The sequence below is a fragment of the Lampetra planeri genome, chromosome 22 (genome assembly GCF_965212315.1).
Source record: "Lampetra planeri chromosome 22, kcLamPlan1.2.h2, whole genome shotgun sequence".
In the NCBI taxonomy this organism is placed as follows: Eukaryota; Metazoa; Chordata; class Hyperoartia; order Petromyzontiformes; family Petromyzontidae; genus Lampetra; species Lampetra planeri.
In genome coordinates this window covers 1,677,508-1,694,353 of record NC_136128.1, presented here as the reverse complement: position 1 = coordinate 1,694,353, position 16,846 = coordinate 1,677,508, and positions in this window count along the sequence as shown.

The following is a 16,846-nucleotide window of genomic DNA, read 5'->3' as shown; positions in this document are numbered from 1 at the left end:
GTGTTGATGTGTCTGTGTCTTGATGTGTTTGTGTGTTGATGTGTTTGTGTGTTGATGTGTTTGTGTGTAGTTGTTAGCGCGCTGCGCTATAAACCTGCCGACCCGAGTTCGATTCCCACTTAGGGCCAACACCGGTCCGCTTCTACGTCCTCCTCTAAGTCGACTCAGCCTCAAATGAGTGCCGAGTGCTGTGTGTACACATCGCCACGAGGGAGACAAAGGCGGCCGGGCGTGCTTCTGGCCACCCACCCCCTCGTGTGCCGCAGTGCTGCTCGCTAACATCGCTCTCACCAGAAATATGTTAAGGCTAAAGCGGGGATCTTTGTCTTTGTGTGTGTCTATAAGACGAGCGAGTGATATACACACACACAAGGTACCATAATTTGTTTTATTTTATTCGTAAATTAAAATTAGTTTTATTTTAGTCATATATTGAAATAACGATTCGCTCCGGACACGTCGTGTACAGTACAAACATCCCTCGAGTAGAGACTACCATCGCCACTCATCATTTACAGGCACAAAGACAAATGTCCCCCGTATAGCCTTAACAGGCTGTAGGGGCAAGTGCTGTTAGCGGGCACCTATGAAGGCCGGAACGGCACACGAGGGGTGAATGGCCAGCACCACGCCCGACCGCCTTTGTCACCCCAGTGGCTATGTTTACTACACACCGCACCAGGTACTCATTTGAGGCTGAGTGGACCTAGGGGAGGCCCAGAACCGGTTTATATATAATCGTCACCGGTGTTGGCCGTGAGCGGAAATCGAACCCGGGTCCCCAGGTTCAGAGCGCAGCGTAGCGCGAACCGCGGCGCGAACACGCGCACGAGAGCATTACGAGTACCCTGTTTGGTCCTATAATAACAATGAGATAATGTCAATTATTTACTGAGGAAATCACCGAGTCTCGAGGTTGGTGTTCATGAGGCTCCTGTGTTGTGTACCGCTTGGCCAATGCCTGCAGCTTTAATCTTCACGACTGTTTGAAGAATGATTCTGTGAGCGATCATTAATTTACTGGACGGTCGTCACCCACACATACTTTGTACACACGAGTTGTTATTTATCTGCATGAGACGTTATTGCAGAATTGTATTTTGAAGCTTTTGTTGTTGAGTACGGTGTTATACAGTGGGCATGGAGCGGTGGCACAGTGGTTGGCACACGGCGCTACAAATCCCAGCCGAGTTCGGTTCCTGACCACGGCGAACATCAGAGGCGACTGATATCTGAACCGGTCCTGGTCAACCCCCGCTACTTCCGCTCTCCCAGCGTCACCGGCTCGCACTGACCGGTGTGGGGAAGTATGGTCAGAAAACACCCGCCTATGCCCGATATGGCCTTTGAACCATATATTTTACAAAAAATATGTTAAGGCTAAAGCGGGGATTTTTGTCTTTGTGTGTGTCTATAAGACGAGCGTGTGATATCTTCACACACACAGGGTAGCCCAATTTGTTTTATTTTAGTTATAAACGCACGGGGAGAATAATTTCTTGAAGAGATGATGGCAGATGGACGAGACGGATGATGGAACAGCAGCCAAAGAACGTGCCTGAGAATGCAACCTTTTTATTTTACCTGGTTAGGCCCAATGTGCTTTACGGCTCGATTTCGTAAGCGATCTGGCTACAAATGTTAGCTCAACGAAGTGGACATTTATAGCAGCCAAATATTCTAAATGCATGTTTCTAAATGTGGACGGGAAAACCAGAGGAAGCAAGTTATGTTATGAGTTACTGCACTGAACATTTACAACAATGAATAGTAATCGGTGTTATGTTCTTTCTCGGAATTTTTTTCCATATATAATATGGCGTCATTACATTTGGATAATCAACAATTATGTGTTTCACTACATTCGGAGGAAAAAAATGCTCAAAATTACAACCTCAGGCAGCTCTCACAAAGTGTTTTACTTTCAATTTTTATTTCGTTTTCATAACCTACCAGTTTCTTGTATATCATACAGTAAACGTGATATTAACTTTTTTTTTTTAATATGTGAATGGTTAATAATATTCTTTGCAGTGGCGGCTCCTGCAAAATCTCTCAGGGGGGGCAAATGTCTGGATGATTGATAAGGCCCACCCATGCAATGAATAAATTAACAGCTTAAGCATGTAAAGGCAACTTCACTTCTTTAATATTAATGAAAAATAAAGTGACTCTTACAATACATCTTGTTTGTATATATACTCACTATTAAAACAAACCACTCAAGTTTATTTATTAAAGATTCCACTAGGTGGCGATAAATTATATTGTTGGATGAAACGTGCTTACGTATGATGACGTTAGCACGTATGATGACGTAAGCACGTTAGTGCATGCCCTCCCGGAAGCCATAGAGAATGCATTGCAGCGCCCCCGTTCGAAAAAAAACATCTTTGAATGTAAGTCTATGGGGCCACTCGGGGCGATTCTCAGCCGGAGTGAAATCGCCCAAAAAGAGGCGGTACTCCACAGAACGTGACATGACGCTGATTGGACTATATCCAGAGGCTGACAGTGACGGCTAGCGTGACTCTGGTTGAATGACATTGGTGGTGCGTCGCCCAATCGCCCTAATGAAGAAACCGCCCCTGATTCTTTGGTTCTTTCGGTAAAGTCACGTAGATAGAAAAATAATAAAAAAAATTAAGTGAAAATAAAAATAATAATTAAATAAAATTGAAAAAAACACTCATGTATACTGTAGCCTGGTTCTCAATCGGAGTGAGTGTACTGGCAATCTATAATATAGACTGGAGCCTGGTTATTAAGTTTGGTGAATGTACTGGTAATCTATATTGTAAACTGTAGCCTGGTTCTTAACCTGAGTGAGCGTACTGGCAGTCTATAATGTAGACTTATTGCTGGTTTTTTGAGTAATAAAAAACAGGCACACTGCATGACGCTTCCGCATGCCCGGGTGACATCACAGCTCACTTGCCGTGCAAAATATATCCATTATTGCGCCCCCCCCCCCCCCCCATTGTGTACAGTCTGGAAAGTACCCACATGGCAAATTTCAAGTTTGTTGCATGTCAGGAAGTACGCTAAACATTTTTGAACAGACACACATAATCACAACTTGTCCTTTTATATATATGGAGATAAACCCCAATTTTCCGATCGAAATTAGGGATTTCGATCAGATAATTTTGGGGGGGGCACGTGCCACCCCCCCCCCCACTGGCTCTGCCAGTGTTTGGAAGTACAGTCTGATTGAACAATCCCCATGACCAGAGTGCAACGATAAAGGGCTGTAATTTTTTGTCAGTATGTGTGTATTTTTTCACGAGCTTTAACACAACCATTTTGTACATGTGTAGTGTTTTACAGACGGACTCTTCAACGTCTTTTGTAGCACACACTTTTATTAACACGGTCCCTATGCACTGAGGGATATATGGTCCCCTCACCCGTTACACTCAGAACGTACAAGCCCCCGTACCCTACAGGCTACTCAATATCCCGCTCTTTCAGTGTCCTCTGACTGGACCTAGGGAGATGTCTCCCGACCACTGGTTACACTGAACCCTAGCCCTGATAAGGGCTGGAGGGCTTGGTCCAGGGTCCTAAGCTTCTTCCGCTGTCTTGGGTCTTCGTGTGGTTCAACTCCCCGAGAGCTCTGAGCGCTCTGGCTTTATACTTGCTCGTGGCCGGGTTGTCCAATCCCCGGCCACCTTGTGGAACCCTGTGATTGGTCGTTCCCAATATGCTTTTCGATCCCAATTCACCCTATCTGACCCTGACCGTTTGGTCGCGCGGGAAAACCTTGTTTACGGTCAGCTCTCACAGCTTGTGAGACCCTGACCGTTAGTTTGAGCGGGAAAACCTTGTTAACGATTTGCTCTCCGAGTTTGTGAATATCGAGTGGGTAACTCTACTACATCACCCTCCCCTTCGGAAGCCTCAGCCGTCCCGGCTGTTACAAGCAGAAAATCCCCACCAATGAATCAAAGTGTGTGTGTGCCACAACCAACAAGAACAGGAACATCCAACAAGAACAGGAACACCCACTATAAATACCCCCCCCCATCAACAACGCAACATATGTACATGGTCAGAACCAATCACAAATAACGACATTCGCGACGCACAACGCATGCAGCATTCAGCTGCCGCAAAAAAAAACGATGGGCAATAAAGAAAAGCGACGCAATCTAGCCCGTGTGTATTTCGCGGGCCCGTCGTAGGGGATGGGTGCCCCTTTCCGGGCTGCAGGCTGACCAGGCGTCCTGGCAAAACTGTCAGCAGGGGCAGGAGGCCTCTCTGCGTGGACCCTTGGAGCAGACGGGTCGGGAAGCCTGGCAAACATGTTGGGCGGGTCAGGCATCCTGGTAAACATGTTGGGCGGGTCAGGCATTTTGGCAAACATGTTGGGTGGGTCAGAAGGTCTCTTTGCAGAGACTCTTGTTGTAGACGGGTCAGGCATCCTGGCAAACATGTTGGGCGGCTCACGGGGCCTTCGTGCAGAGACTCGTGGCTCGCACGGCTCCCTCAGTCCCGCATCATCTGTGGGAGGAATGAGACGTCTGCGCTGTGGATTAGGTACCAACGGGGCGACATCCAGCTCGTCGGGCATATCACACGCTCGGCCCTCGTGTTTTGAGTGTGACGCAGAGCCGCGCGGAGCAATAAATGGCTTCAGACGAGAGGGGTGCACGAACCAGCGCCGTCGTCCCCAACGTATCTTAACACACTGTGGGCGCATTACCTGGACCACCTCAACCGGACCTCGCCATGGTTTTAGGAGTTTAGCCGATGTGGACACCGGCACCTGGGGGCAATGAAGCCACGCCATATCACCTGGAGCCCACTGATGCACGGACGTGCGAGGGGCCTGCAACCTCGAATTTGCCCGCTGGCGGGAAGCAGAATTTTCAATGGCCGCATCACGAGCCTCAGACAGCTTTTGCAGGTTGAACCGCAAATGGTCAGTGAGCTTCGATGACTGTGGGAGCTGCTCTATCCCAAGCCGCACATCAGCGGGGGGAATGGCCTCCCTGCCATACATTAGGAAAAATGGGGAGAACCCTGTCGCTGCATGTGGCGCCATGCGGTAAGCAGCGAGGACCCCTGGGATCTGCAGGTCCCAGTCTACGTGGGATTCGTCAACCTGATGGCATAGCATAGAGGTGAGGGTTCTATGCAACCGCTCCACCATGCCATCTGTTTGGGGGTGATAGGGCGAAGTGCGCACCTTCTTAGTGCCCAACAGGCGGCATACCTCACTCAGCAGGGTACTTGAAAAATTTCTTCCCTGGTCGGTCAGCAACCGTTCTGGAGCGCCCTTGTCCAGCACATAGCCTTGAACAAAGGCGTCCACCACGGCTGCTGCCGACTGGTTGGGGAGGGCCCAGGCCATAGGCCACCGTGTAAAATACTCCACCCCAACCAGAAGGTACTTGTTACCACGAGGCGTCGTAGGGAAAGGCCCCAAAATGTCGAGAGCAACCAGCTCGTTCACACGGGATACCGTGATGGGCTGCAGCGGTGGGCATGCCGGCTTCGCTGGAGGTTTACGTTGCGCACATTGGGTGCAGCCTGTTAAAATATCAGTTACGTCGCGGAGCATGCCCGGCCAGTAAAATTGTAGTTTTAGCAAGCCAATGGTTTTGTGCACACCCAGGTGCGACAATCGCTCGTGTGCTGCGCACACAGCCGAACACCGCAAAGCCGATGGCACTACAATTTTGTACTGGCAAGAATCAGCATCCCAATGCATGAGCAGACCGCGGCGCATGGCAAAAGAGTTCGATTTACTTGAATGTGAGGACGAATCACATGCGCGACGACGCAAAGGCAACAATGACGCGTCGTTCATTTGGTGCCGACCCCATTCATCCAACGTTATCCCCAGCAAGTCGTCACTTGCTGGCGGATTTTGGTGGTCCACACCCGGCGCAGGATCGGAAGGAAGGGCAGCAGAAACCGTTTCAGGAGGTGCAACCGGGCGTACTATTTGCGGTTTGCACCGGCCAGAACCCGTGAAACAGGCGCATTGTTCTGACGGGAGGCGAGATAGCGCGTCCGCATTACTGTGCTGTGTACCCTTACGGTAAATCACCATAAAATTGTAGTCCTGGAGGACTTCAAGCCATCGGGAGAGCTGGCCAGACGGTTGGTCAATGCGCAAAGCGTATTGTAACGCAGAGTGATCGGAGCGCACGGTAAACCGTTGACCGTACAGGTATGGCCTGTATTGTTGTATAAAGTAAACAATGGCCAGCAGCTCGCGTCGGGTTACGCAATAACGTTGCTCTGCAGGGGACAAAACCCTGCTTCCATAGGCAACCACCCTCTCAACGCCATCAACGATTTGGGACAGCACCCCGCCGATCCCGGTGTTACTGGCATCGGTGTCCAGAATAAATGGCTTTGCGAAATCGGGGTAAGCCAGGGGCGGTGCTGCTACAAGAGCATTCCGTAAGGAGTCAAATGCGGCCTGTTCCGCGTCTCCCCAATGAAATTTCAGCCCTTTCGCTGTAAGAGCATGTAGTGGCTTGGCGATTGTAGCGAAACCAGCCACAAAACGTCGGTAGTACGACGCGAACCCGATAAAACTGCGAACATCCCCAGCAGAGGTGGGGGTAGGCCATTGGCTGACACATTTAGTCTTTTCAGGGTCTGTGGAAATACCCGAGCGGCTGACTATGTGGCCCAGATAGCGCACAGATTCCCGCAGAAGGTGGCACTTTTGCGGCTTAAATTTGAGGTTCGCAGCTCGCATTTTTTCGAAGACAGCGCGCAACCGTTCAATGTGTTCGTTGAACGTGCGGCCAAAGACAATAACGTCATCAAGATAAATCAGGCATGAGTCCCACTGGAGCCCAGCGAGGACCAGCTCCATGAGCCTCTGAAACGTCGCTGGGGCCGAGTGGAGCCCCATGGGCAATCTATTAAACTCGAAGAGGCCCTGTGGTGTCCGAAAAGCAGTCTTTGGCTTTGACGCTTCGTCGAGGGGGAGTTGCCAAAACCCTGACAGAAGGTCCAAAGTGGAAAAATAGCGCGCCCCTGCCAGGGCATCCAATGACTCATCCATACGTGGCAGAGGATATGCGTCAGCTACGGAAATTTTATTCAGGCGCCGAAAGTCTACACAGAATCGAAGACTGCCATCGTGCTTTTTGACCAGCACTATCGGAGCACTCCAGGGGCTGTTTGAAGGAGAAATTATATCAGCCGCCAGCATGTCGTCAACTGCCCATTTAACATGCTGTTTCTCCGCAGGGCTGAGCCGAAACGGGTTTTGGCGGATAGGGGCAGAGTCACCGGTATCAATATGGTGACGCAGCAGCTTGGTGCAGCCAATATCAAATTGTGATTTGCTGAACACATCCGAGAATTCCCGCAAAAGAGCCCGCAAATCACTCTGCTGTGAGTCGGATAAATCGCCGGCATCAGCGCAGAGAGCGTCAATCCACCCCTCGTCACCGTTCTGAGGGCGAGGTTGCTGAGCGTTCGTTACGTGTCCGACAATCCCGGTCCCCAGGGGCGCCACTGTCGCATGAGCGAGCACTGTCCCCTGTGGAATGACGGTGTCTGACAGACCGACATTCAAAACTTGTATAAATGGCTCCCTGTCGCCCGCTACAAGAGTCTGTGCGGCCACCAACGAAAGGCTGTTAACTGCTGTGTTGGAGGGTCCCAATAAAATGCCATTTACCGAGGCGGTGGGAGCAAGCGGTTTCTTTAACCGTAAGGGTACGAGCATTTGTGCCCCTGGCGGAATGCGTACAGCGCAAGCCGCAAAAGCCTGTACGGAAGCATTTTCCGTCCGTGAATGCGTGGCCGCGGGTAAAAATGCCATCCGGCGGCCCGAGGGAAGTTCAATACATCCCTGATCGATAAGGATTTTAATGGGCATTTTGGCAAGAAAATCAGTTCCCAGAAGGCACGGCACCGCAAGGGAAGAAGACACAAAAACAGGTCCGGCCAATTTAATATCGCCAATGGCAATTTGAGCCCGAATTTGCCCGAGAATCCCTAGGGAACTTCCATTAGCGGTGAAAAACGGAATGGAAACCTTTTCCAATGAACGACATCGGCCGGGCAGTATGTTGTAAATTAACTCGGAGATGATAGTGGCCGATGCACCAGTATCGACAAGCACGCGCACTTCCACCCCCTCGATCGAACCAACAACCACCGAGGAACCCGCCGTTCCTGCAACCACTCTATGGGCCAGCTCTGACCACTGCCCGGGTCGCAGTGGTCGCGAAGAGTCGGCCAAACGCCGCGTGTCATACGCCGTGTTCCGAGCGGAGTCAATGGTGTGTTGTGGTGTGTATAAGGGCCGAGCGTGTGGGGTGCCGCGACTTGCCTGGTTATGCTGCGCTGCTCTGGAAGCTCTGTAGTCCCGGTCTCGGGATCCGGCGGAGCGGCGGCGAGGTGCACGGCAGTCGGAAGAAAAGTGGCCTCGGCGGCCACAGTTGAAACACGTCGCGTCGCCGCGGGGGAAGGGCCGTCCCCGCTCCCAGTCGTTGCGGCGACTGGTGCGATCCGGTGATCGCTGGGGCGTCGCGCTGAACGTCGAGAAGACTCGATCAGGAGAGCGAGCGTTGTCCCTGCTGGCCGGCACCGATGTCGTAGCCGATGCGGTGATGGTCTCGTCCTGGTCCAGCATTAAGTGAGCATGAATGCTCCGGGCAGCTCGCAGTGAGCACATGTCCTCGTCATCCACGGCCTGGATGACAAGGCGCAGCCCCCTCGCCATCTCCAGCAGCTTCTGAAGGACGAGTGCGTCGATAGCCTCATCGTCCATGCGGGGGTAAGCCGCTCTTGCCATGGCGAGTAGCGCGGTGCGGAACGCCAATGGCGACTCCCTTGGCTTGCACCGTCTCTCGTAAAACTGGTGGCGTGTGGCGGAAGGAGGTCCGTAGACATCAGACAGCCGCTGAAGTGCTGCTTGTAGTGTCGCCCTTTGTCGCTTGGGAATGGAGATGAGTGCAGCGAGAGAGTCATCGTCCAAGGTGGCTGGCAGTGCACGAAGTGCTTGTGCATCCGACCAGCCCACCATCTCCTGATGGCTGAGGAAGCGACGTTGAAATGCCGCCCAGTCGCCCCCTGTGGACGAGAATTCGCGAAAGACAGGCAGTCGCTGCTGTAGAGCAGCTGTGTCATCGTCTTCGTCAAACTCGGACTCGGTCCCGAACGCAGCGATGGCTTGGTCAACAACATGTACTGTACGGCGTCGCGGCCGTGATGACGCGGTGTTGCTGGAGGGTCCTGCAGAGGCAGCGTCACTCAGCGATGACGCGGTGTGTTGTGATTGGCCCCCGGAGGTCCCAGCATGCGCTTGGCTTCCGCCCCCACGTGACCCGTCGGCGGGAAGGACATTCTCTTCCGGGTTTTCGATGGCGGGGACACCCGCCGTCGGCCGCTCCTCCCCGCCCGCAGCCCCCAGGGTAAGTTGCTCCAGGATGGCTGCTGCAGCATGCAGCAGCTGGGCGAGGCGGGCGTGAGCAGCCTGGGTGCCGTCGCTCGCGGCGATCGGCTGCACAGCTGGTGGTGGGGCGGCTGGCAACACGCCAACATCTTCAGCGCCGCCCGCAGCACCCACAGGTGAGTCGGAGCTTGCATCATCGGGACTTCGCGTGCGGTTCGTTCGTCTTGTCTCCATCTTCTGACGCCACTGTAGTGTTTTACAGACGGACTCTTCAACGTCTTTTGTAGCACACACTTTTATTAACACGGTCCCTATGCACTGAGGGATATACGGTCCCCTCACCCGTTACACTCAGAACGTACAAGCCCCCGTACCCTACAGGCTACTCAATATCCCGCTCTTTCAGTGTCCTCTGACTGGACCTAGGGAGATGTCTCCCGACCACTGGTTACACTGAACCCTAGCCCTGATAAGGGCTGGAGGGCTTGGTCCAGGGTCCTAAGCTTCTTCCGCTGTCTTGGGTCTTCGTGTGGTTCAACTCCCCGAGAGCTCTGAGCGCTCTGGCTTTATACTTGCTCGTGGCCGGGTTGTCCAATCCCCGGCCACCTTGTGGAACCCTGTGATTGGTCGTTCCCAATATGCTTTTCGATCCCAATTCACCCTATCTGACCCTGACCGTTTGGTCGCGCGGGAAAACCTTGTTTACGGTCAGCTCTCACAGCTTGTGAGACCCTGACCGTTAGTTTGAGCGGGAAAACCTTGTTAACGATTTGCTCTCCGAGTTTGTGAATATCGAGTGGGTAACTCTACTACATCACCCTCCCCTTCGGAAGCCTCAGCCGTCCCGGCTGTTACAAGCAGAAAATCCCCACCAATGAATCAAAGTGTGTGTGTGCCACAACCAACAAGAACAGGAACATCCAACAAGAACAGGAACACCCACTATAAATACCCCCCCCCATCAACAACGCAACATATGTACATGGTCAGAACCAATCACAAATAACGACATTCGCGATGCACAACGCATGCAGCATTCAGCTGCCGCAAAAAAAAAACGATGGGCAATAAAGAAAAGCGACGCAATCTAGCCCGTGTGTATTTCGCGGGCCCGTCGTAGGGGATGGGTGCCCCTTTCCGGGCTGCAGGCTGACCAGGCGTCCTGGCAAAACTGTCAGCAGGGGCAGGAGGCCTCTCTGCGTGGACCCTTGGAGCAGACGGGTCGGGAAGCCTGGCAAACATGTTGGGCGGGTCAGGCATCCTGGTAAACATGTTGGGCGGGTCAGGCATTTTGGCAAACATGTTGGGTGGGTCAGAAGGTCTCTTTGCAGAGACTCTTGTTGTAGACGGGTCAGGCATCCTGGCAAACATGTTGGGCGGCTCACGGGGCCTTCGTGCAGAGACTCGTGGCTCGCACGGCTCCCTCAGTCCCGCATCATCTGTGGGAGGAATGAGACGTCTGCGCTGTGGATTAGGTACCAACGGGGCGACATCCAGCTCGTCGGGCATATCACACGCTCGGCCCTCGTGTTTTGAGTGTGACGCAGAGCCGCGCGGAGCAATAAATGGCTTCAGACGAGAGGGGTGCACGAACCAGCGCCGTCGTCCCCAACGTATCTTAACACACTGTGGGCGCATTACCTGGACCACCTCAACCGGACCTCGCCATGGTTTTAGGAGTTTAGCCGATGTGGACACCGGCACCTGGGGGCAATGAAGCCACGCCATATCACCTGGAGCCCACTGATGCACGGACGTGCGAGGGGCCTGCAACCTCGAATTTGCCCGCTGGCGGGAAGCAGAATTTTCAATGGCCGCATCACGAGCCTCAGACAGCTTTTGCAGGTTGAACCGCAAATGGTCAGTGAGCTTCGATGACTGTGGGAGCTGCTCTATCCCAAGCCGCACATCAGCGGGGGGAATGGCCTCCCTGCCATACATTAGGAAAAATGGGGAGAACCCTGTCGCTGCATGTGGCGCCATGCGGTAAGCAGCGAGGACCCCTGGGATCTGCAGGTCCTAGTCTACGTGGGATTCGTCAACCTGATGGCATAGCATAGAGGTGAGGGTTCTATGCAACCGCTCCACCATGCCATCTGTTTGGGGGTGATAGGGCGAAGTGCGCACCTTCTTAGTGCCCAACAGGCGGCATACCTCACTCAGCAGGGTACTTGAAAAATTTCTTCCCTGGTCGGTCAGCAACCGTTCTGGAGCGCCCTTGTCCAGCACATAGCCTTGAACAAAGGCGTCCACCACGGCTGCTGCCGACTGGTTGGGGAGGGCCCAGGCCATAGGCCACCGTGTAAAATACTCCACCCCAACCAGAAGGTACTTGTTACCACGAGGCGTCGTAGGGAAAGGCCCCAAAATGTCGAGAGCAACCAGCTCGTTCACACGGGATACCGTGATGGGCTGCAGCGGTGGGCATGCCGGCTTCGCTGGAGGTTTACGTTGCGCACATTGGGTGCAGCCTGTTAAAATATCAGTTACGTCGCGGAGCATGCCCGGCCAGTAAAATTGTAGTTTTAGCAAGCCAATGGTTTTGTGCACACCCAGGTGCGACAATCGCTCGTGTGCTGCGCACACAGCCGAACACCGCAAAGCCGATGGCACTACAATTTTGTACTGGCAAGAATCAGCATCCCAATGCATGAGCAGACCGCGGCGCATGGCAAAAGAGTTCGATTTACTTGAATGTGAGGACGAATCACATGCGCGACGACGCAAAGGCAACAATGACGCGTCGTTCATTTGGTGCCGACCCCATTCATCCAACGTTATCCCCAGCAAGTCGTCACTTGCTGGCGGATTTTGGTGGTCCACACCCGGCGCAGGATCGGAAGGAAGGGCAGCAGAAACCGTTTCAGGAGGTGCAACCGGGCGTACTATTTGCGGTTTGCACCGGCCAGAACCCGTGAAACAGGCGCATTGTTCTGACGGGAGGCGAGATAGCGCGTCCGCATTACTGTGCTGTGTACCCTTACGGTAAATCACCATAAAATTGTAGTCCTGGAGGACTTCAAGCCATCGGGAGAGCTGGCCAGACGGTTGGTCAATGCGCAAAGCGTATTGTAACGCAGAGTGATCGGAGCGCACGGTAAACCGTTGACCGTACAGGTATGGCCTGTATTGTTGTATAAAGTAAACAATGGCCAGCAGCTCGCGTCGGGTTACGCAATAACGTTGCTCTGCAGGGGACAAAACCCTGCTTCCATAGGCAACCACCCTCTCAACGCCATCAACGATTTGGGACAGCACCCCGCCGATCCCGGTGTTACTGGCATCGGTGTCCAGAATAAATGGCTTTGCGAAATCGGGGTAAGCCAGGGGCGGTGCTGCTACAAGAGCATTCCGTAAGGAGTCAAATGCGGCCTGTTCCGCGTCTCCCCAATGAAATTTCAGCCCTTTCGCTGTAAGAGCATGTAGTGGCTTGGCGATTGTAGCGAAACCAGCCACAAAACGTCGGTAGTACGACGCGAACCCGATAAAACTGCGAACATCCCCAGCAGAGGTGGGGGTAGGCCATTGGCTGACACATTTAGTCTTTTCAGGGTCTGTGGAAATACCCGAGCGGCTGACTATGTGGCCCAGATAGCGCACAGATTCCCGCAGAAGGTGGCACTTTTGCGGCTTAAATTTGAGGTTCGCAGCTCGCATTTTTTCGAAGACAGCGCGCAACCGTTCAATGTGTTCGTTGAACGTGCGGCCAAAGACAATAACGTCATCAAGATAAATCAGGCATGAGTCCCACTGGAGCCCAGCGAGGACCAGCTCCATGAGCCTCTGAAACGTCGCTGGGGCCGAGTGGAGCCCCATGGGCAATCTATTAAACTCGAAGAGGCCCTGTGGTGTCCGAAAAGCAGTCTTTGGCTTTGACGCTTCGTCGAGGGGGAGTTGCCAAAACCCTGACAGAAGGTCCAAAGTGGAAAAATAGCGCGCCCCTGCCAGGGCATCCAATGACTCATCCATACGTGGCAGAGGATATGCGTCAGCTACGGAAATTTTATTCAGGCGCCGAAAGTCTACACAGAATCGAAGACTGCCATCGTGCTTTTTGACCAGCACTATCGGAGCACTCCAGGGGCTGTTTGAAGGAGAAATTATATCAGCCGCCAGCATGTCGTCAACTGCCCATTTAACATGCTGTTTCTCCGCAGGGCTGAGCCGAAACGGGTTTTGGCGGATAGGGGCAGAGTCACCGGTATCAATATGGTGACGCAGCAGCTTGGTGCAGCCAATATCAAATTGTGATTTGCTGAACACATCCGAGAATTCCCGCAAAAGAGCCCGCAAATCACTCTGCTGTGAGTCGGATAAATCGCCGGCATCAGCGCAGAGAGCGTCAATCCACCCCTCGTCACCGTTCTGAGGGCGAGGTTGCTGAGCGTTCGTTACGTGTCCGACAATCCCGGTCCCCAGGGGCGCCACTGTCGCATGAGCGAGCACTGTCCCCTGTGGAATGACGGTGTCTGACAGACCGACATTCAAAACTTGTATAAATGGCTCCCTGTCGCCCGCTACAAGAGTCTGTGCGGCCACCAACGAAAGGCTGTTAACTGCTGTGTTGGAGGGTCCCAATAAAATGCCATTTACCGAGGCGGTGGGAGCAAGCGGTTTCTTTAACCGTAAGGGTACGAGCATTTGTGCCCCTGGCGGAATGCGTACAGCGCAAGCCGCAAAAGCCTGTACGGAAGCATTTTCCGTCCGTGAATGCGTGGCCGCGGGTAAAAATGCCATCCGGCGGCCCGAGGGAAGTTCAATACATCCCTGATCGATAAGGATTTTAATGGGCATTTTGGCAAGAAAATCAGTTCCCAGAAGGCACGGCACCGCAAGGGAAGAAGACACAAAAACAGGTCCGGCCAATTTAATATCGCCAATGGCAATTTGAGCCCGAATTTGCCCGAGAATCCCTAGGGAACTTCCATTAGCGGTGAAAAACGGAATGGAAACCTTTTCCAATGAACGACATCGGCCGGGCAGTATGTTGTAAATTAACTCGGAGATGATAGTGGCCGATGCACCAGTATCGACAAGCACGCGCACTTCCACCCCCTCGATCGAACCAACAACCACCGAGGAACCCGCCGTTGCTGCAACCACTCTATGGGCCAGCTCTGACCACTGCCCGGGTCGCAGTGGTCGCGAAGAGTCGGCCAAACGCCGCGTGTCATACGCCGTGTTCCGAGCGGAGTCAATGGTGTGTTGTGGTGTGTATAAGGGCCGAGCGTGTGGGGTGCCGCGACTTGCCTGGTTATGCTGCGCTGCTCTGGAAGCTCTGTAGTCCCGGTCTCGGGATCCGGCGGAGCGGCGGCGAGGTGCACGGCAGTCGGAAGAAAAGTGGCCTCGGCGGCCACAGTTGAAACACGTCGCGTCGCCGCGGGGGAAGGGCCGTCCCCGCTCCCAGTCGTTGCGGCGACTGGTGCGATCCGGTGATCGCTGGGGCGTCGCGCTGAACGTCGAGAAGACTCGATCAGGAGAGCGAGCGTTGTCCCTGCTGGCCGGCACCGATGTCGTAGCCGATGCGGTGATGGTCTCGTCCTGGTCCAGCATTAAGTGAGCATGAATGCTCCGGGCAGCTCGCAGTGAGCACATGTCCTCGTCATCCACGGCCTGGATGACAAGGCGCAGCCCCCTCGCCATCTCCAGCAGCTTCTGAAGGACGAGTGCGTCGATAGCCTCATCGTCCATGCGGGGGTAAGCCGCTCTTGCCATGGCGAGTAGCGTGGTGCGGAACGCCAATGGCGACTCCCTTGGCTTGCACCGTCTCTCGTAAAACTGGTGGCGTGTGGCGGAAGGAGGTCCGTAGACATCAGACAGCCGCTGAAGTGCTGCTTGTAGTGTCGCCCTTTGTCGCTTGGGAATGGAGATGAGTGCAGCGAGAGAGTCATCGTCCAAGGTGGCTGGCAGTGCACGAAGTGCTTGTGCATCCGACCAGCCCACCATCTCCTGATGGCTGAGGAAGCGACGTTGAAATGCCGCCCAGTCGCCCCCTGTGGACGAGAATTCGCGAAAGACAGGCAGTCGCTGCTGTAGAGCAGCTGTGTCATCGTCTTCGTCAAACTCGGACTCGGTCCCGAACGCAGCGATGGCTTGGTCAACAACATGTACTGTACGGCGTCGCGGCCGTGATGACGCGGTGTTGCTGGAGGGTCCTGCAGAGGCAGCGTCACTCAGCGATGACGCGGTGTGTTGTGATTGGCCCCCGGAGGTCCCAGCATGCGCTTGGCTTCCGCCCCCACGTGACCCGTCGGCGGGAAGGACATTCTCTTCCGGGTTTTCGATGGCGGGGACACCCGCCGTCGGCCGCTCCTCCCCGCCCGCAGCCCCCAGGGTAAGTTGCTCCAGGATGGCTGCTGCAGCATGCAGCAGCTGGGCGAGGCGGGCGTGAGCAGCCTGGGTGCCGTCGCTCGCGGCGATCGGCTGCACAGCTGGTGGTGGGGCGGCTGGCAACACGCCAACATCTTCAGCGCCGCCCGCAGCACCCACAGGTGAGTCGGAGCTTGCATCATCGGGACTTCGCGTGCGGTTCGTTCGTCTTGTCTCCATCTTCTGACGCCACTGTAGTGTTTTACAGACGGACTCTTCAACGTCTTTTGTAGCACACACTTTTATTAACACGGTCCCTATGCACTGAGGGATATACGGTCCCCTCACCCGTTACACTCAGAACGTACAAGCCCCCGTACCCTACAGGCTACTCAATATCCCGCTCTTTCAGTGTCCTCTGACTGGACCTAGGGAGATGTCTCCCGACCACTGGTTACACTGAACCCTAGCCCTGATAAGGGCTGGAGGGCTTGGTCCAGGGTCCTAAGCTTCTTCCGCTGTCTTGGGTCTTCGTGTGGTTCAACTCCCCGAGAGCTCTGAGCGCTCTGGCTTTATACTTGCTCGTGGCCGGGTTGTCCAATCCCCGGCCACCTTGTGGAACCCTGTGATTGGTCGTTCCCAATATGCTTTTCGATCCCAATTCACCCTATCTGACCCTGACCGTTTGGTCGCGCGGGAAAACCTTGTTTACGGTCAGCTCTCACAGCTTGTGAGACCCTGACCGTTAGTTTGAGCGGGAAAACCTTGTTAACGATTTGCTCTCCGAGTTTGTGAATATCGAGTGGGTAACTCTACTACACATGTGTAGGACTTGAGAAAACACACGTCATGCGTTGGGTTGTGATACGGACGTGCGGCGGACAGTGAGGGCAAAAGGGGACACGGAACGTGGCGCCATACTGTTGTTATTGTGCCAATTAAAGTGGTAAGGTAATTAAGGGAGGCCTGCAGGTGTTCGGGAGTAATTGAGGACGCAGGCCGGTGATTGGACGAGAGGAATGGGTGTCGAGAATTGGCGCCTCTGTAGTGGTGGTATTGACGTGCGCCGACTGTGACAGTGATGGATCACGGGGCGGCGCGGGGTGCGGGGTTGGGCACGCGTTGTGGGCGTGGTGTGGACGCGCGCGCCGGGAA